General features: G+C 39.7%; 1 protein-coding gene across 2 annotated transcripts in view; it reads right to left on the bottom strand.

Annotated features, from left to right (window-relative positions):
* LOC130909038 (thymocyte selection-associated high mobility group box protein TOX-like) overlaps nt 1-22408 on the bottom strand; it is a 158825-nt gene that overhangs the window by 43623 nt on the left and 92794 nt on the right. The gene's annotated exons all lie outside the window — the stretch shown is intronic.

The raw sequence follows: 22408 nt of genomic DNA, 5'->3' as shown, positions 1-22408 counted from the left end.
TTGTGCATGTTTTTAAACTATCGTGTATTCAAAACATCAAATGCAGGTGACAAAAAAAGGACACACATTCATACCTATGAGCAATTTAGAGTCTCCAACCCACAGACATGCATTAGCATATCTTTAGCACTGTGGGCGTGAATTGGAGCACACACAGGAAATCCGCAAGAATTAAATTCAAACATTTAACTTTGCAGCTGCATCTCAAAGACACAGCTAGATACTCCAGTTAAAATAATGTAGTTCATCATTCAAAGCATTAACAAGAGCAAACATACCATTTTAAGTTGCCATTTAGCGTACCAGAAGCAATTAATGTGTTTTTAGCAAAATTTGCTGTAAATGAACTATGCAAGTAATTATTCTGAAATAATTTCATCCATTAACAATTTTATAAGTAAGGCTATAAACACACAGTCAGCAGCTGCTCTACAAGCTATTTTACTTCACATCCTGACAACAAAAATACAATGTTTGTTTGCAAAGAAAATCATTGACCATCAAATTGTACATATTTTCGTAATCACATAAATAATACTGCTTCTAATTATAAACCAAGCATTTTGTGTGTAAATGTGCAGCAAAAAATGCATAGCGAGCAGAGTCTGTGGCTGTCTTTCGCAGCACTTGTCTTGACATAATGCTGCACAGAGAAAGATGGTTTTCTGCTCTCAAAAGCATACTGAGGGTGTTCACCAGGGAATGAAAAGCAATTTTGTCAGCGACAATCTGATGCCAACTCCCCTTTATAATGACCGAAGAAAATTAATCATCACAAATAATATTCCAGTGTCAGCCTTTCAAGAGCTTTTTAATAGAATTTTTATTATTCATGTCTCGTGGTACACATCAACTAGTCCGTTCTGCAACATTTCAGAAATCAATTCAATATCTTTCTCATGTAGCCTGTCATCCCGCTCGGCAGTGCAGCAATTCATCTTACAAACAAACATTTAAAGCAAACAGAAATTGTGGAAGAACAGCTACGATATCACCCTAACAAAACTCGTGGAAGCCAGGCTGGAGACCTAATGCATTCTATTATTGCAGGGAATGTAATAACACTAAAACATTTTATTAAGAGTGCTGAATGTGCCTTTTCTTGATGATTGCTTAAAACGATCAGTTTTCCCCTCCACATTAGAATGTTTTTGCAGTGGCTGTTGTCATTTAGAATTATGGTTCCCAGGCACACAGTATACAAATAGAAACAAAAGTCACAATTTTTAAACTCATCCAAGGGTAAAAGTTGATGGTATCGTCAGTTTTCATTCAGTAACATGACATGACTGTTTTGTAATTTTTCTTCTTTGTGGCGTTTTTCTACAGGGAAAAGAGGGGGCCTTCTCCTTCTTTTCCTTTCGGCTTTTTCCTTCAGGGGTTGCCACAGCTAAACATGTTCTCCGCATTCTCTGCTCTCACACCAACTATCTTCACTTCCTCTAAAATACAAAAAAATAGCCTACCTGGAAAGGCCTACTATCTCTCCAGCTCTAATGACTGTTGAATTGTGTTGCTATATTAATAAAGTGCCTGTGACACCAAAAAAAAAAATCTTAAATAGCATTATTATTGGAATTAACATATTCTAAGACGATTCGACTATATACAACAATTTGGCAAAGCACAGATGGCGAGAAATGAGTCTTTTAATCAGCCATTTAGCCCCTCCTGTCATTATATCACTCTGGCGCCTCCATCTGGGGGATGACTTCAGCGGAGTAGCGATTTCAGCGGATTTAGAATTCAGCCCAATGGAGGAGGAAGCGTTTTTCAGCAATTGTGGTTCAAGTGTGGATCTTTCAAGTGATATTCTCGATCCAGAGGAAGCCTGTGGCATATATGTTTGAGTTGTATTTGGAGTAGGAAGATTTAAAATAAAAAAAGGCTGATGTCAAGAGCATACTGTAAAATGTTATCATTGTTTTTTCTCTCTACTCCAATATTTTTACAGGATATCAGGAAATCTAAGAATTATTACCCGATTGCTGAATGAATTATACGGTCATGACAAATAACAGTCTTGTGCTACATGGAATACGAAATATTGAAAATGCATTTATTCAGTACGACAGGGCAAAATTACTGCATTATGGTCAAAACCGCCAACTTCTTAAACCTCCCGAACGGTATTTCGTGCCATCGGAGTTAGTCCAGCTCTTGTCATTTCCCAGCGGGGACTTGGAGATGGAGGAAAGAGCGTAAACAAAAGAGGAGTGTTAGAGCTAGGCTACATGCTAACCCGAATCAAGCGGCTCTTCCAAGTTTCTTCCTCGCCTTTCGAAAATGAAATTTCACACAGAACTACCCCAACTCATGTCACACAAAGCACCGGGGGTGATAGCCTTCACCGATGGGCCAGCCTGCGGCGGTGAGCAGGTTTTGGCTGGTCGTTCCCCTGCTGCGGCCCCGGCAGAAGTGCTCGGTGCCGGGGATGCAGCTAGGGAATGAACACTGAAAATGGCACATTCTCGGTGGATAAACCGGCCGACGTGGGAGCGCGTGGCTGTCCGAGCCCAAGCCGAGGATAGCACTCTCTCGGGGTTCACAAGAAGAGGGCCGAGGGGTGGAGGTCTCTACACAATTGAGAACCGCAGATGGGAGTCGGGGGCTCCCAGGGCCCAAGCCGAGGATTACGCTCTCTCAGCGGGGACACGAAGCGGGCCGAAAGAGGTGGAAGTCTCGACAGAATTGAGAACCGCAGACGAGAGCATAGACAGGCCACAGCACAAAAATCAACCAACGTATGACCAGATACCAGCCTACGTAGCATGAACTATATGCTTGCCTTATTAGATTAGCTAGCTCAACACTTTTGTTAAATGAGATAACAATTATTATACAAATATTACAATATTTATCCTACTGTGGAGAGGAGCAAGATGTGCTATGGGAATGACAGCATTGCATTAGCCTGCATTTACTGACTGTCCTTTGGTGCACAGTGATTAGCTACCGGTAATTGTGTTCAAGGGGTGTGGCCTTGCAAAAAGGTCAATGAAATTTTACAATGATGTGTCCCTTCTAACTGGACACGGGAGCTGCCATGTTGGAGGTCGACGCATTGTTTTGTTCCGGTGCTTATTGAGTGTTTGATTATCTGTGCTTTTCAAGTACTATCTAAAAAGTACTTGGCTTTCCAAGCCAGCACCGGTTTTGGATAAGGGCGAGAAGACGTGAATGCCACAAATCCGGCAAGACATGGGGTGTGAATCTGCGCAGATTGTGTTTTGGCCGCAGTATTTGATTGAACAGATGTGTTCATTGCGGCAGATTAAAAAAATAATAATTTTTAGCCATTGTCAGCGTGAACCTAGCCAACGTCATCAGGTCAATCAGAGCAGTTTCTCTCATTCTTTTAAATCTTTGCATATTCACATCGGTGCTGGGGACATACTGTATCTGTTCAGAAAAGTATGCAGTGAGATAGGACCAATTATGACCGATTTAAGTGAGTTATACAGAAAAGAAACCAAATTCTTTCTGGTTCAAGCCCATCTAATACAATACCCAACATGAATGACAGATGAATACTGACGACCATATAGAATTAAGGTATTAAAGAAAATGATAATACTAAGGGGCTGTGAGATATCAATAGAACCGTTGTGTATGATAACAAATATTAATAAAGTTAACAAAAAAATAAATCACATTCATGAGCAATTATCGAAAATAGATCGAAAATTACAACATTTCCGAAAGTATTCCGGAAACAGCCGAATGGGGCTTTGACGTCACAGCCAGGAAACAAAAGGTCGAGGCAGGTGCCATCGTTGTATATCGACGAGAGAGTTGCGTTCGTGTTTTATCAAAAAATCGCTACAATGGTTCAAACCTGTCATGTATATGGTGTACAAATAGCCATTTGTCGCAATGTAGTACCCATGAGTTCCCGAACGCAAGAAAAAGAGCTGGACTACGCAGACAATGAGTAGAGTTCGTCCGTGCAAAGAGGGGTAATTTTGCAGAACCAGCCTCCGGCACGGTTTTGTGTGGTGCACATTTTACACCTGAAAGCTATTCGAACTATGGACAAATGAAATCAGGTTTTGCTAGGAAATTGCTGCTGAAAGCAGATGTGGTGCCCACCATACATGCGCAGCCGCCTAAATGTCCCGAGATATCAAGAAAGAGGACAATGACTGGCACTGATGAGACCACCCCACCACCCCAGGCTAAGCAAAGGAGGGGAGCAGCCAAGCTCGAAATGGCCAGAGTGAGTACCGTATTTTTCGGACTATAAGTCGCAGTTTTTTTCATAGTTTGGCTAGGGGTGTGACTTATACTCAGGAGCGACTTATGTGTGAAATTATTAACACATTATGATATCATTTCACATGTTATTTTGGTGTTTTGGAGTGACAGTGAAGGTTTGGTAAACTTGTTAGCATGTTCTTTATGCTATAGTTATCTGAATAACTTAATAGCTATGGCCACGTTCTTCCTTTGGCAATGTGTGTTCAATTGTATTATTGACTTTTTATATTGAAATGCATGCTTTTAGTTTGTGGCGCTTTCACGCCCACGTGGGGGCGCACTTGCACTTGTTTGCGTGAAGAAGAGCGCTCACACGCCAGAACAAGACCGACAGCTACGTAGCTCTGAGTGGGTGAATTAGCGAGAGAGAAACACGTCTGCGAACCTACGTTCATTGTTTATGCTTGTAACATATCTCTACAGAGGCAACGCCTGTGTGTATCATCTTTTCTGTTGTTGTTGTGTGTTTTCCACCCGCGATCGGACACTTAGAGCCAGTTGTGTGGTTGTTTGAACGATGCGCTAATGCTAGCGAATGCATGCTAACCGTTTGTGTCTGTAAAAGCACCTAATTATCATTTATTTACGTCGATGTGAACCTGTTTGGTATCGAGGACGAAATTGATTCAGCAAATTATACGGACGTCCAGCATCGTCATTTGGTAGTTTAGCCCGCTGAATAGCCAGGACCGAGCCGTAGCGTCCAGGTGAGGACAGTATATTCGCATTTCGTTGTTCATGCACTGAACACTTATTCAGCATGTTGATCTCTATTGTATTTTTATATTAAATTGCCTTTCAAGATGACATGTCTGTTCTATGAGTTGGATTTTATCAAGTAAATTTCCCCCAAAAATGCGATTTATACTCCGGTGCGACTTATATATATATTTTTTTCTCTTCGTTGGGAATTTTATGGTTGGTGCAACCTTTACTCAGGTGCGACTTGTAGTCCGAAAAATACGGTACTCTTTTATAATAAAAAACATATCACGCATTGGATATAGGACTGGACACATGTATAAATTATCGCTCGTAAAATATATACAACAAATCCTCTAATCCCATTCATATTTGTGTCTGTTGGCAGAGCAAAAACCTATGATAGCACAATAAATCATAATTATTCTATGCATTACTTTATTTTGCGGTCACGGTGTATCAGCTTCACAAAAAGAAATGCAAAACAAACCATTCGGTGTTTCCCACACAATCTGTTGCCGGTGTTTCATCAGTGTGATTGCTCCCCTCAATGATCGTTTCATTAGGCTGCATTGGCTTTCGTTTGGGCTCAATTTGATAACCCAAAACACCAAAGAAAGGTTCATAACTCTCGTCATCACCATTAGAAGAAGGTTCGTTACGTCGGATTCGTCGCTGCAACTAGTTTAGCGGACTGTGTGGGTTGCTGTAGGCACACTCTTCGTGGTAGACAAAAACTCATAAGACTTGTGCTCTTTTGGGCGAAGCCGTCCCGACTCTTTATTGAACCGCCAACAACTCAATAACATCCACTCTCTCTCTTTCTCTCTCTTTCTCTCGTTTCCTGCGCTTGCACACGTCATCAACATGAGACACATTTGAGTGTTACAAGAGTTCCCCCTTACAAAAAGAAATGTCCTCATTTCCATGCACATTTTACTTTAGTTTTTTTCATTGATAACAAATACAATAAAACATTTGCACATATACAATAACAATTCACACACAAAAGAACATGTGAAAAATTAATTTTTCTCTTTTTTTGTTTGTTTTTTTGTTTTGTTTTCTTTTGCACACACAGTCATACCTGGGCCACATATCACAGCATTAACAAACAAAAGACCCAAATAAAGCAGAATAACAGAACTATTTAACCCCACACATAATCCTTCGACCGGACAGGGGGTTTTAATATCCCACTGCTGCCACCAATGTAGCGGACCGTGTGGGTTGCTGTAGGCACACTCTTCGTGGTAGACAAAAACTCATAAGACTTGTGCTCTTTCAATAGTCTTACAATAATTCCTAAGTTTGCCTTTTAGAGTGTGGGCAAAAAAAAAAAAACTCTTTATATAAAAGAAGGCAGCAGATCCAAAATGCAATAATCAGGTAATCAAGTTATTATTAGAAGATGGTTAACACAAGACAAAACAAAACAATGTAAACATAAAAGCTGTCATTGTTCTTATTAGAGATTGCAGGTAGGAATTGAATTATTGAGGTCAAACACAAAATAAAGTCTAAATTTGAATTTCTCCTAAAAGTGCGAGTGTGCATGCTTTTCTAATTAACATAAAATTGAATGTATTCTTTGATCGAAACAAAGCTGTTTAACATGAAATAAAAGGTTGCACTTAATATAAAAACAAGCAAGGTCAAAATGTTTTATGAGCAATCGTTCAAACAGCTTAAGCTTATTTACAAAAAGATATGGGTTTTATTTAGTTTTCATATTGATAATATAACATAATACAGATGGGTACTTCTTTTATTCTGTGCACGATTTCTGTGTTATAAAACATATTGTAGTGTTGACATTTGTAATTTCCCTGGTTAAAATGCTGTTTGAGACTATTCAGTAGTTGTGCCTTTCATTGTTTTCATGAATGTTATTTGTCTTTATGGCTTCTACGATGCCCTTGGAGAAAAGACATGAGACAAGGACGTTTCATGTTTAATATTTACAAATGTAAGATAAATAATTCAAAAATATACTGTCTTTCGGAGCATTGAAGGAGAGTGGATCAAAGTGGGGTCAAAATGAAACACATAATGTTGATTCAGCCCTTCCCTTGTAACCTTCACACTCTCTCTCTAGAGCTAAAATTTGAGCAAATCGGTCATTTTGTCTGACAACGGTATTTAGCTATCTTAAGAGCCAAATACAATAAATCCAACAGTAACTTTTAATTTTGTTTTCATATATTGCTCTGCTATGTCATAGGAATGCTCATGATATATTGCGATGAGTTGTAACAGAAGATGAAAAAAAAAAAAAAAAAAAAAAAAAAAAAAAAAAAAAAAACAGAACCTGTGTTTAAAGAAATCAATTTGAGCATTATCAATGTGCTTGATCTTTGCCACATCTTTTCTGTGAAAGTTATAAAGAAAAAAACAAAAACTGAAAACATATTGAACCTCATGTAACTTGCTATTTTAACAGTTATTGAAGTGCTTACTATTCATCATGAAGGACTCAACCCCAAAAGTCATCCATCATTCCATCCACCAGTGGCAGACATTTTTTTTTTTTTGGACTCATCGTAGCCCAGCCAATTCCTGGGGTCTCGTCACTATAGTAGGGCTGGGCGATATGGCATTAAATACGGATCACGGTAAATTGAGCAGATTTACCTCGATAACAATAAATGACGATAAATTCGCCCAAGCGGACTGTTATATAATTTGAAAATCTGAATCAATGCATAAAATAAAAATTAACCGTTTCTCATTGATTTATTTACCAGCTTTCAATTTAACATATTTAACAATTGTACATGCAGTCTAAACATTAAGTATATAAAAATGTATTATAAACAACAAGAATTCAAGTATGAACAATGTAAAACATTATAAAATCAATACGACGACTGTGCAAATATGCCATTGTAACACAAATGACTTACAGCTTGACCAGTATACTTCAAACAGACAAGTTATTGTCAGTGGCTGCTGTGACATAATTACTCAACACAAGTGTTTACTTCAAGTTTTCAGTTTTTTTTTTCCCCAGAGTATTTTTAAATACATGCACGCACACATGCACCCTCCACGCAGATGCACACAAATTAAAGCTATATTGCTCTTATGCCAATGAAACATTTAAGATTTTATGATGTTAGTAATGACACAGAATAAAGCAAGCACATACAGAAAAATAGCTGTGGCATTAAACGGTCATATTATAGGTTTCACTGTTGGATTGTACTTTATGCTGAATGCTTTACCATCATAAAAGCTATCAGAGAAATCACACACACACAGTGATACAAAATAACGCGACATACTGATTGCTAGATGCAGTCCGTGCCCAATCCACTCATTAAGTTCACCCGTTTCGACAAGGTCAGAACCGCTATCCGACATTCCCATCACGTTCATTTGTAGCGTTAGCCGCTAGTGTTAGCCTGTTGCCTGGCTACCATTAGGAAGCACTGAAAGCACCTCTCCTCAAATCGTGAGAACCAGGGAGGACAGCGGGTGAAAGCCTGTCTGGATGCCGCCAAGAATCTACTTAATGTCGGGTGAAAATTTGGTGAAGCTCCCTTAAGCCACGCTCCATCACGTTTGCATGTAGCGTTAGCCGCTAGTTTTAGCCTTCTGTTTCTTTGACTTCCTGATAACCACAAGACTTAATACGTAAGCACACTGCTTTCTTAAATAAAGTCAAAAGTCAAAGCGGGATGATAAGACTATATTTTCTTGTTTTATTGAATTACCGAATTTACAGACATGGTCAAAATTACGTTGGTCATCGTGAAGAATTTCGGTAACGGTAAATTTTCGGTGTACCGCCTGGCTCTACACTATAGGGCTGAAACTTTTTCTCCCTTTTCTTATTTTTATTTTTTTATCTTTTGCTTGTGCTGTGTTGTTGTGACTTGGACCTTGAGTGTGTGAATAAAAATCTATCCGTCTATCTATCTATCTGTCCGTCCGTCCGTCCGTCCGTCTTTCTTTTCATCTTGGATTTTGCTTTAACTTACTGTAACTCCTCTGGTGACTTTCTCTTTCTTGAGAGTCATCTTTTTTCCCCAGTGCTTGGGGGGTTCAGAAACATGTCTTCTTCTAGGATAATGTGGGGTGGGTACTGAGATACTGACAATCAATCAGCAGCAGTAATTATGTTGCACGCATTCACGCGGAAGCGAGCGAACAAGGTGTGTTTACGGCCCACGGAGAGCAACGGCTGGCTGCATAGACTGTAAGGTTGTCTTTGATGGGGATAGCGTACAGGGAAACACAGATTTAAAAACAAAAAATTTTTACTGGCCCAGTGGGGCCAGTGTTTGGAGCACTCTGGTGGCCATGGCACCGGGCCATTTATATTGTCGACCTCTGGCCGTCCGTCCTTCTATCCATCCATCCATCCATCCATCCATCCATCCATCCATCCATCCATCCATCCATCCATCCATCCATCCATCCATCCATCCATCCATCCATCCATCCATCCATCCATCCATCCATCCATCCATCCATCCATCCATCCATCCATCCATCCATCCATCCATCCATCCATCCATCCATCCATCCATCCATCCTCAATGTCGCTTATGCTCATTAGTACAAAGTACATCAGATCTTGATTAAATGAAAATCAAATCATTAATTAATGTTAAAAAAATAAACATAAAAACATTTGGTAGATTAAAACAAATGTTATTTCAATGATGATTATGACCATGCTTCATTTTAATAAAAGTCAGAGAGATGAGCTATTAAATGAAATAAGAATTATTATGTTTTAACATAGTGTATATATGTACGCAGTTATAATTGCGTTTGTATAATTCATGCTTTACATTGTGAGCATTATTGGCAAAGGCCGAAAATCTTCTTTATCATGTAAAGTAACTACTGCAGATCCAAAACGCTCAAATTGCCATCTTAATTCATACAATCAACTTGTCTTCAGTGGTGATAAATGATACAGCACTGAAAATGTTTTGACAAACATCCAAGACTGGGTTATAATGATGGAGTCATTTTTGGTGTTCAGTTAAAGACAACTTAAATGGTTATGTCTAAAAATAAACTAATAAATAAATAAATGAAAAAAATACTTCCAAAAACACTTAAGAGTCTGGCGTGGTAGACAATGTGTGGAAATTTTTCAAGAGACAGATATAAAAACTGAAGTTTAAAATTGCTTAAGGGAGTGTTTTCATGACACTCTAAAAACAGGATGGACACACTAAACTGGAAAAAGCCTCATCAAACTAAATAACTTTCATTTAGTATATAATGTCCTATGGAAAGTCATTTAGCCATATGCTACTCTGAGAGTAAAATGACAGTGCAACATGTTTTTTTTGCGATAAACAACAGCTGGCCATGCATACATAAAGATCCTCATGTCCAGTGTGTGCATGCCTGATAGATTTATGGCAACAGTAAATCTTGAAACACATCTTATGAGGAATTTCACATTTCACCTTCAACAAGCAACCTTGTGGTGGAGACAAAGGTAAGAAATCAAGCTCATAGCTCATAATCAACTCCACGGATGAAGAGTGCCCGAGAAGCCTGCCTTACCTGTCTTTGAATAGACAAGGGAGTACATTTGTATCAACAGGAGCAGACAGTGTGATAGAAAAGAATGAAATAGCACCTGGTTGACTGACAGCAGGACAGAACTGGGATAAGGGAAGTGTGCGAGTCGGGGAGGGTGTTACGAGAATACGGGGTCGTAGTTCGTGTCTGTCACTAAAGGACAGGTGGGCTACGAAAGGCTCCAACCAATGGTGAGACAGTGAGCTAACCTCTTCTCTGCTTCGCGCGTGCACTGGTAATTCTCTCAAATGTCACATCAAAATGGATCTCATTTAAGGACCCATCTCTCAATTACAGATGTGGGTGGACGATGTATTTTGAAAAGGTCTAGGAAAGGGCCAAGTTTTGAACCTTCATAGTTTCTTGTTCACTGTTAGAAATCGAGATAAAGATGAACATTAAAAAAAAAAAAAAACATCTTAACTCTTCACACTGGAACAGAAAGGCCTCTAGCACATGTTCTAGTCATCTCATTTGAAAATATATATGAAAAATATTTTGTATATCAGTGGTTCATCCCCCCCCCCTCCAGGGTATATACATGGAAGCCTGGGTAATCACATATGGCACAATAGCTTGAGTATAATCGCCTTTATTTTTATTTTCATGATGTCACTCTCTCAGCCCTTTGCTTTATGACTGGCAAACCGAGTGGAGGCAGGCAAACGGGCGGGGTGGAGAGGAAAGGAAAAAGCAAGGGAGGGGTGAAAACAAATGATGTGGATCCCTCATTGTTCTTTCTCTATGCCCTCATTCCAGTCAGGGTAATAAGAGAACATTGTGATTTACTGTCAGCGAAGCGCAAGAGTGCATCAGAGAGAATCCACTGCGGCAAGGGCCATTAAAATAGATTTAACTTCCCACAGTATTAGGCCAGATGTCTACACTTCTATTATATTTCAATCAGCCATGACCTTGGTCTCACTGTGATGAGAAAGATCACTAGCAGAATGAGAGAGAGTGAGCGTAAGTGAGGGAGAAACACGCAGAAAACCAATAGAAATATCAAACTACTTAGTCACGCTAAATCCCTCTGCTCCATCGTGCTGCATTTAAAGTGAGATGCTGTGACGGAAATAGAGGCAAGGATTCAAGTTCTTTTAAAAGACTTTATGAATCATTGAGCGCTCTCTTGGTGCTGATAAGTTGCTTCTTTTTTGGAGGGTCGGCTGCTGTTCTGCAGGAGGATGCATTTTAAGCAGCACGCTGAAAAAAGCGGGAGACTGTGGAGTTGTTTTGGTAGTCCTCAATCAAGTCATTATTGGCACAGTATTTCTCTTCTATCTACTGATCAGGCTCAACTGGCTGATGAGGCCATTCTGAGCATGTTTGCAACTCTTTTTTTTCTTCCCCACAATGTGCCATCTTTACGTCAACTCCTGCATCCATTCCATGCTTATAAAAGCAGAGCAAAGGTTGCTGCTTGTTCTATTTCAGAGCATGACGGTAATTGGACTTATTGGCGGGCAAGGGCTGACCTACATAAAGAGCTACCGATCCCTGGCTGCAGCTCTTTACAGTCCATCCAAGCATGGGCGTGGATGTTGTGCCGATGTGACTCTGATGTTCCTCCAGCACTGTTTTCAAATATCGATTTTACTGAACTGCATTTTTTGTGTGTGCTAAAAAAAAATAGTGTTTAGCCTGACTAGACAACAGTGTGTGTTAAAATTTGAATATATTGTGAGACTCTCATGACCTAGCCAACGGCTCCATATGACCTCAAAGAGGGATTGAAATGTGTTGGCGTTTTCAGACTTTTGATTTTTGTCATCCATTGTCTTGAATGCCCCTTCATGGTGGTAAGAGACAACCACATTCACTGATAAGGGTGAGGAGAGTGCTAGCAGGACTATAATGGTGCACTGTGACTCACTATTAAGTAACGATACCTTCGCCTACATTAGGGTGTGTAGTGCCAGGGTGTACTAAGAGGTGACTCAGACAAAGATGGGGAGGTGGAGGAGGTATTGATGGCGGGGGTTAAAGGCTGACTTCAGCTGTTCAAATAGGCCAAACCACATCAGGATGTCAATTAATGAAAGTCACAATAATATAATGTCAAATGGTTTGCATGGAAAATGTTGACACTGGTTGTCTTGACAAGTTGGCCATGGTCAAATTAAAAACAGACACATGCCTCTTCTCTTGTTTTGAGAACCTTGAAAGGATGTGACTCCTTCCCCATCTCATCATAGCATGCAAATAATATGGGAAGCATTTGAAACAATTTCCCTACGGAGGACCTTGTAAGCCATATCTAAGAATCAAACAAATAAAATCAGTGTAGCAGAACAAAAGTGGAATAAAAGTCAATACGCTCTATGAATTGTGGTGTTGATCGACCAGCACTCAAGAAGAGGAGCCCCCGGAGATGTGCCCTTGATTTGCATTATGAGCAGATTAACGTGAATATGCATGCTCACAACAGCGCGAGCACAAGCATATGTACTGTCTAGAAGAGTGATGATCTGACATTAATTAAACACATAAGTACAAACTTACGGTGGCCGAGAGGTGTCAGGCGAAATGCAAAGTCCAAACACTTTGCAAATAGAAAAAGCACGAACCCCAATTGCAAACGCTTTGCAAAAGAAAAAAAGCATGAATGCAAACTGCCACAACACGATCCCTGATTTCTAAAGCGTGATCGCAAATTGGCAAAAGCACGAATCCCAATTGCCACAACACGACAGCAAATGGCTCGCAGCACGACCGCAAAAGGCTCGCAGGACAATTGCAAAGACGATGACTCAGAAGTAAAAAAAAAATATAATAATAATAAAAAAGACGTCACTTTGTGTATTGCTATGTGTGCTTTGTGACCATCTCTACGGGCCTCCGTAAAGTTACCCCCCATTCAGACGCAAATGTATATAAAAATGATGTTAATCGTTTGTGCTGCAACGGTTTTGTAGATACAGTATTATGCTTTTATTGAGATATTAATTTCGAGTGGGGACGTCACTTGTAGCTTTTTCTTAGCTTAGCTCCTGCAGCTAATGGAGCGTACCAACTCTCTCAATAACAGAGGGGTGTCCTAACTACTAGCACGAACAGAGCACAAAAAAATTTGGGTCCATTTTGCGGTAAATTGGGGGGCTTTAGATATTAATTTCGAATGATGACGTCCCTCTAAGCCCCGCATTTACTGCAAAATGGTTCCGAATTGGTGCCATTCGTTTGTGCTAGTTGTTAGAACACCCCTCTGTTATTGAGAGAGTTGGTACGCTTCATTAAAATAACAGAGGGAGAGAGTTGGTACGCTCCATTAACATAACATAACAGAGGGGTGTCCTAACAAGTAGCACAAACGAATGGCACAAATTCGGAACTATTTTGCAGTAAATGAGGGGCTTAGAGGGACATCATCACTCGAAATTAATATCTAAAGCCCCCCAATGTACTGCAAAATGGACCCCAATTTTTTTGTGCTCTGTTCGTGCTAAAGTCACCCTTCTGTTATTGAGAGAGTTGGTACGCTCCATTAGCTGAGGGAGCTAAGCTAATAAAAAGCTACTAATGACGACTGTGACGTCCCCACTCGAAATTAATATCTCAATAAGAGCATAATACTGTATCTAAAAAACCGTTGCAGCAGAAACGATTAACATTTTTATATACATTTGCGTCTGATGGGGGGGGGGCAGCTTTACGGAGGCCCGTAGAAATGGTCACAAAGCACATATAGCAATATACAAAAGTGACGTCTTTTTTATTATTATTGTTATTTTTTTTTAACTTCTGGGTCATCGTCTTTGCAATTGTCTTGCGAGTCTTTTGCGGTCGTGCTGCGAGCCATTTGCTGTCGTGTTCTGGCAATTGGTGTTCGTGCTTTTGCCAATTTGCAATCGCGCTTTAGGAATCCGGGATTGTGTTGTGGCAATTTGCATTCGTGCTGTGAGCCATTTGCTGTCGTGTTGTGGCAATTGGGGTTCGTGCTTTAGCCAATTTGTGATCGCGCTTTAGGAATTGGGGATCGTGTTGTGGCAGTTTGCATTCGTGCTTTTTTTTCTTTTGCAAAGCGTTTGCAATTGGGGTTCGTGCTTTTTCTATTTGCAAAGTGTTTGGACTTTGCATTTCGCATGACACCTCTCGGCCACCGTACAAACTAAGGATAGTGGGTGTTTTAATGTGTGACGAGCAGACAATACAGGAAGTTTTAAAATGTACAATCCCAATAATACACAAAGTACTATAACGGAAACACAAATGTGTGTCCCAACATTAAAAAAAGATAAATGTTTACAACGTACAAAACTTGCATAATGGAAAGCATGAAAGAAGACGTGTTTGTTGTAGTATGTATATTTGCAGAAAATATTTACATGTGATAAAAATTTATTACAGTATCAAAGTATAAAAAGTTTGATAAACTACTATATACAGTAGAAGTACCCAAGATTTGTGCATGGTATCTAAGTGTGAAAATTTCAATGATAAAACAATACAGGACACTTGTAAGAGCATTTAGCTCATAATGAACTCTCATTTCTTGACTATAAGGCACACCTGACTATGAGCCGCACCCACCAATGTTTAAAAAAAAAAAAACTAGTTCAGTTCTGTCATGTTTTATTTCTCGGTTGTTGTTTGTTTTCTCAGTTGTTCTTTTGATGCATTAAAGACCACATCAGTTGTTCTTTGAGACGCATTAAAGAGCAAACTGTCTTTGTTTTGTGACGCATTAGGAGCGCACTGTATTTAAGGACGGCCGTGTCTATCAGCTGTGTCGGACGATTGCCTTGCTTACCGCTGTGTGTGCCCTCATCTTAATGCTCTTCAATGTTTCCCCTGGTTGTATCCTACTTTGATCATTTTGTTTTATTGTGCTCTATTTTCTAGTGGACTTTGTTAAATTCGCGTGCTTTTTGGCATGCTTCCTTTGTTGTACTTTTTAATGAAATATAAAATTATTCGGTATTTCTGGTCTCTGAGTCTCTAATATAGATCTACATAAAAGGCTTGCTTCGTCACAAGTTCAAAGTGGTAAAGTATTGGTTATAGACCAAAAATTTACAGTACATGATATTCTGTACTATGTATGAGAATTCTAAGTACCTCATTGACTTCTAAAGTACCTCATTGACGATAAAGTGGAATGAGTTGACGACAACAATCACAATATGACACTTAAATTATAAAAAATATTTTGGTCTTAAGAAAAGTTTTTGACAGGTCTGCCAAGCCTAGCTCAAGGTTGAGTGAGTCTTTCAGAGTGCAGCTGCAATGAGCTGAATTGTATGAAGAAAGGATCTGGATTGACATTCCCCTGCAAGAGTAAAACTAAACATAGCTGGAAATAAATCCTGTATAAGCGCAACAAACCACATTGTCAGCTAGGCACGTATTACGTTATTTCATGGTGACACATTTATCAGAGTTGTTTAATTGAAGAACAAATTAAAATGGAAAAAGATGTGAGGAAAAAATATGCTTACATGAAGATACAGTGATTCTGGTTAGAGACAAATTCATGTAAAGGAGTCAAAAGAGGGAGATAGTCATCAAAGGACATACAGTGGGGCAAATGGAGATAGTCATCAAAGGACATACAGTGGGGCAAATAAGTATTTAGTCAACCACTAATAGTGCAAGTTCTCCCACTTGAAAATATTAGAGAGGCCTGTAATTGTCAACATGGATAAACCTCAGCCATGAGAGATAGAATGTGGAAAAAAAAACAGAAAATCACATTGTTTGATTTTTAAAGAATTTATTTGCAAATCCTGGTGGAAAACAAGTATTCGCTAAATACCAAAAGTTCATCTCAATACTTTGTTATGTACCCTTTGTTGGCAATAACGGAGGCCAAACGTTTTCTGTAACTCATCACAAGCTTTTCACACACTGTTGCTGTTATTTGGCCCATTCCTCCATGCAGATCTCTTCTAGAGCAGTGATGTTTTGGGGCTGTCATTGGGCAACACGGACTCCCTCCACAGATTTTCTATGGGGTTGAGATCTGGAGACTGGCTAGGCCACTCCAGGACCTTGAAATGCTTCTTACGAAGGCACTCCTTTGTTCCCCTGGCTGTGTATTTGGGATCATTGTCATGCTGAAAGACCCAGCCACGTCTCATCTTCAATGCCCTTCCTGATGGAAGGAAATTTTCACTCAAAATCTCTCGATACATGGTCTCATTCATTCTTTCCTTTACACAGATCAGTCGTCCTTGTCCCTTTGCAGAAAAACAGCCCCAAAGCATGATGTTTCCACCCCCATGCTTCACAGTGGGTATAGTGGTCTTCGGATGCAAATCGGTATTCTTTCTCCTCCAAACACGAGAACCTGTGTTTCTGACAAAAAATTCTATTTTTTGTTTCATCTGACCATAACACATTCTCCCAGTTCTCTTCTGGATCATCCAAATGCTCTCTAGCGAACCGCAGATGGGCCTGGACGTGTACTTTCTTCAGCAGGGGGACACGTCTGCCAGTGCAGGATTTGAGTGCCTGGCGGCGCATTGTGTTACCGATAATAGCCTTTGTTCTGTGTGTGGTTCTGGGACTTTTGCTCACCATTCTTGTTATCATTTTGACGCCACGGGGTGAGATCTTGCATGGAGCCCCAGATTGAGGGAGATTATCAGTGGTCTTGTATGTCTTCCATTTTTTAATAGTTGCTCCCACAGTTGATTTCTTTACACCAAGCGTTTGACCTATTGCAGATTCAGTCTTCCCAGCCTGGTGCAGGTCTACAAGTTTGTCTCTGGTGTCCTTCGACAGCTCTTTGGTCTTGGCCATAGTGGAGTTTGGAGTGTGACTGACTGAGGTTGTGGACAGGTGTCTTTTATACCAATAATGAGTTAAAACAGGTGCCATTAATACAGGTAACGAGTGGCGCCTCATTACACCTCGTTAGACCTCTTTGACAGCCAGAAATCTTGCTTGTTTGTAGGTGACCAAATACTTATTTTCCACTCTAATTTGAAAATAAATTCTTTAAAAACCAAACAAAGTGATTTTCTGTTTTTTTCCCCTCCACATTCTGTCTTTCATGGTTGAGGTTTACCCATGTTGACAATTACAGGCCTCTCTAATCTTTTCAAGTAGGAGAACTTGCACAATTGGTGGTTGACTAAATACTTATTTGCCCCACTGGGGGAAGTTTAAAAACAGACCATAAACAACTGCAAAATGAAAAAGGAACACTGAATGACAGGGAGCACGAAACCAACTGTAGAATGCAGAGCTACAGAGCTGAGTATCAGCTATTGCTCCCTTGCAGCCGGCCAAATCAATAAAGACAGATGGCACAGCAAGACACCTGCGAGCAAAATACAAGAAAAAACCTGACTGCTTCTCTAAATACCACAAAGCAACAAGTCTGACAAGAGCGAGGGAGGCCTACAAACTCCTTTTAACTTAAAATAAACTTCTCTACAGCTGCTTCTCTAAATCCACCTTTTGTTGTCTCTCATTTTCCCTTCACTATCTCACATATATATACATGCATACAGGCTAATTACAGGGTGAGTAAAAGCCAGACAAAATTTTCAAAATATACATGAGGATATGTCTACACAAAACACCAAAAGATCATGCCTGGTTTGAATCCAAAGAACACTTATTGGCCATTTTACCAAATTAGAAAATCTGTGGTCAGCGTTGAAGGTAGCCATTTTGGTTTTAGTGGCAAGTCCTGTCATGTAGCGACTACCCTACTGCAAGAATACACATGGCAATCAGCATTATTTGACAAACACGTGATAATAATAATGAAGTGAGATTCTTTTCAGTTGGGTGGTGGAGGAGGTTGTGATAATGGAGGGGGATTCGTGTATACCTTGTAGTGACAGAATTTTTTTTAGTTGCCACAACACAACATTATACTGTCAGCTCAAACACTTTAAATAGTTATTTCTGGTCAATCACTGTTCTGCAACAAAATAAGATGCGCTCAATTTCTATTCCTAATTCCTAATTAAAAATGATGATTGCCTAGTTTAAACAAGCAAGGAGTAATCAACGAGACCAACTGCATGTTTGGAAATAGTACGTATTCTGAATTAAAACTATATGCGATGCCATCCTAACTACTAATTTCCCCAAACCTCAAAAGAAGATTTATTAATTCAACCATTCCACTAATGGTTTTGGATGGATACATACACAAACAGAATATTCTGTCCACAGTTCGACACTGAGAGATGAATGAAACACATGGAAAATATCAATATCATATCGAAAGTGTACAGTGGTCAGAACCTTGAAAACATCTTGTTTGAATGAAATGATTGCCTCCAAGCAGACAGTTAAATGCCCCCCTTTAAAGCTGTTTCTGATTAGCGGTTCTCTCTTTTTAAGAGCGCAGAGATGTTATGTGTAATGCAATCTCCTGGCTGTGTCAAACTGCTACCTCACTGTGTATGCTGTGCAAGACGCAAACAATGGACTCTCTGTTCTGGCTCCATGCACCTCAGACAAGCATCATGGTCAGACTCCTATATGGTCATGAATCCATAAGTTAAAAGTTGTATTACGGGGCACGTCTTTCATATAATGAGATCCTTTTAGAAGGTTTCATACTGTATCTCTTGAGTCTTTTCACAGAATATAATAAAATAATCAAGCAAAGCATACACTTTGCTAGTTCACATAATAGATTAAATTTTTAGTAATCCCCATTTCAAATTGAGGCAGATTATTCCATACTTGAAACTCTGATTTGTCTGATGTACCGTCAAACACAAGAAATATTAATCAGAAAACGCAAGAAATTAAGCATTGATTAAGAATGACTGTCATGCACAGCAAACTGCTCAGATCCCTAGTATTGCAGGATGTTTGTTTAAACAAAACACACATATTAATGTAGCAAGAAATTCCTTTTCCACCTTTACTGTGAATCATCAATGTTATAACGCCACACAACTGGTTCAGTTTATATCAACAGTAGTGCAAATCTTTTTTTTTCTTTTTTTGACAAAACCTGTAAATTAAATCTATTAAAATCCCCAAGAGGTGTGCAGAAACAAAATTTAACTCAACATATTTTTAGCTTTCAGGTCTCCCCATTCAATTTCAGATCAGCTTATGCGCATCCTGGTGATTTGGAGAAGCAGTCGATCACAAGTAGCAAAGCTCTCCTCTTACCCAAATAGTACATGCCTTTTTCAGCATGTGAAACTTGCCCTTTGTGAGCATGCAAATGGGAAGCATTGAGCAAAACAAAGCAATTACGTATTTTTTTAATGTAAAATTGTAAGTAACAGATGGGAAGAAAACCTGGAGGACTTGCGGTTTTGTTGCAAATTGGTGTAATATCAGTAAATGTAGTTCTTCCAATTTGCAGATTTGACTCTTACAGTATACTATATAGTGGTGGATGGCCTCCTCAGGCCAGGCCTCTGGCAACGTTCTAGCGCCCTACTAGCCCCACTCATAAAAAAATCAATTCAATTAAGAAGGTGAACATAGTTTTTTTTTTCTAATATCGCAACAATTCAACACTAAATTATTCAGGGTCTGTATCTTCAAACATTTCAAGTGTCATGAATGTTTACTTTTGTGTGATGGGCTCTGTACAGTAGCTGCCGAAACGCTAGTGAACTCGGATTTCATAATGGTTTCATACAGACTGTGTCACATGCAACACGCAACACAACTCACTAATAAACAATAAAGAAGAATAAATGTAGTTCCAAACATTGTAAATGAGACGAGATTGTGGGTAGCAAGGAAATTGGCTAGACGGCAAAGGTTTAGAGGGGCGTAGTTTGTATGAGGCGTGGTTTGTAGTGGGGGTGCGGCTGCAGTCAGACCCTTCTCAGCTAAGCGCTACATGCAGAACCAACTGTGGGAGTTTCCGCCCGGACGCTTTAAGTGTCAGACAGCTTTCACAAAGGGTTTAACAGTTCACGTGGAAGTTATGAACCGTTTCGGTTTTGCATTTTCAGTTCAGCTCACTTACATACTGTTTCGGTTTTATTTTATGATTTTTTTATCCCATGAAATTTATTATTAGCGCAACCTAAGCACTACGTGTGGAACCGACTGTGGGACGCCTTAAGTGTCGGACGCACAGGCTCCCAGCCAGTGTGGCAACGGACCCCTAGGCTATGCCTGGCAGAAAACAACCGATGGCAGTGCGGGGAGATACTTTTTGGCTTCCCTGTTAAATTTTAGCAATGGACAAAGGTTGGTGGATAAAACCAAAGTTATATTGATACTTCCGAACTTATATTTTAACCCACATAATATGGCATAATTGCCAGACAGCTTATCTTTCTTCAGCACTTCAGACATTAAATCAGATTTTTTCGATTTCGCGAAAGATGGTTTTGAGGACGATATATATATACTGACGACGATGAAAATATTTCCAATATTATTATGAGCCGGAGGCAGAATATCCAGCAGATGACATGATTACTGATGGTGATGAGGGAGAAGTTGAAGAAATCGCCGCCAACATTCTGGAAAATGAGTCAGGCACGTCTACGGCGCGTCAACGTTTCCACCACCTCAACGCAGTGAAACGTGGCTGTTCAAGTCAAGGAAGGAGTGCACACCAGCCGCAGTGCAGCCACATTTTAGACACGTCCTAGAAGTGGTTCAAAGTGTCACACATCGAAACGAACGGCAGACTTTATTATTTGACGCGAGAAGCGACCATCCTGCCTCAATACTACTAGGTAAGATCAAGTAGGCCGGAAGTCACTCGTGTAAAAATACGGTGGATCCGGTTGATTTTCAAAATAATATGCATTAGTTTTATTAATTTCTGCATGGTGCTTTAATTTAACAAAAATCCATCATTAAAGCTTTTGAACTGTTTATAAGAAAAAAAAAATGATTCATTGAGGCAATTCATTTATAAAACGTGAAAATTTTTATCATTGTGATTGTTTTTCTCTTTAGCACAGGACTTTTTTCTTCTTTCTTTCAGAAAGAAAGCTGACCAATATGCGGGGTCTGAAAGTGGTTGCTGTATTATTATCTTTAAATACTCTTACGCGTTCATGCAATCCTCACGTGAACCAATTGAGCCGCTCCACAGACGCTATGCTCGTAAAATGCACCCTGTGGAAATTGGGGGCGAGCGTCAGTGGTGCGTTGACGTGCCACAGACGTGCCTAGTGTACAGTAGTGTACAGTATTACCGGGGTTAGGGATATGCGCGACTAGTTGTTTAATCGTTTAACCGCCTACTCATAAATAAATGTTTAATATTTCACTAGTCGGTTAAACGCAGCATCATGAGCCGCTTTCAGACATACGCTGAACTCCGGTAGCCCGTATGTCTGAAAGCAATTTCCCGGGTCGACTCCACGCACAGAAAGTGCCGAGTCGCCAACACACAGACGTAGGAGAGGGCAGTGACACATAATTTGGGGATGTTTGGCGAAGGTGTCAGGAATGTATTTCTATTTCAATTGTTTACCTTTAGTCACTTTTTGTTACATCAATAGAATTTAAATAAAAAACCTGTCCTGAATGTTAGGGCTAAAATAGCTTGTAGATACACAAACCTTTTGCATTTTCAACTTTTTATTTAATATGTGTATTAAATTGTGAGTTTTCTTGCTTATAGACTAGTCAACTCGTTGCAAATAAAATCTGAAACTAGTCGGCAGGAAAATTAGTCAAACATCCCATCCCTAGCTAGTATCTCCTAAAAACTGAATACTCATACAATAGTCAAGATGTGGTAATAGATGAGAGAAATGCTTTGTTTGCCTGCGTTCCCCCTCGTCTAGCTTCACCGCAGCCCACGGTCCAGCTATACAAATCTCACCCACCCTCATCTAAGTGCATCATTTTAAAAAAAAAAACACACATGCGTTGATATCCCTAAATTCCAAAATCCACCGACAATGCAATAGTTTGGCATTTTGTGGCGGACAATTCCCTCATTGATGCCAAGAGTAAAGGGACAATTTCT

The sequence above is a fragment of the Corythoichthys intestinalis genome, chromosome 2, assembly GCF_030265065.1.
Source record: "Corythoichthys intestinalis isolate RoL2023-P3 chromosome 2, ASM3026506v1, whole genome shotgun sequence".
NCBI classification, from domain to species: domain Eukaryota; kingdom Metazoa; phylum Chordata; class Actinopteri; order Syngnathiformes; family Syngnathidae; genus Corythoichthys; species Corythoichthys intestinalis.
Note: the sequence above shows the minus strand (reverse complement) of the source record. Positions and strands in the feature narration are given on the sequence as shown.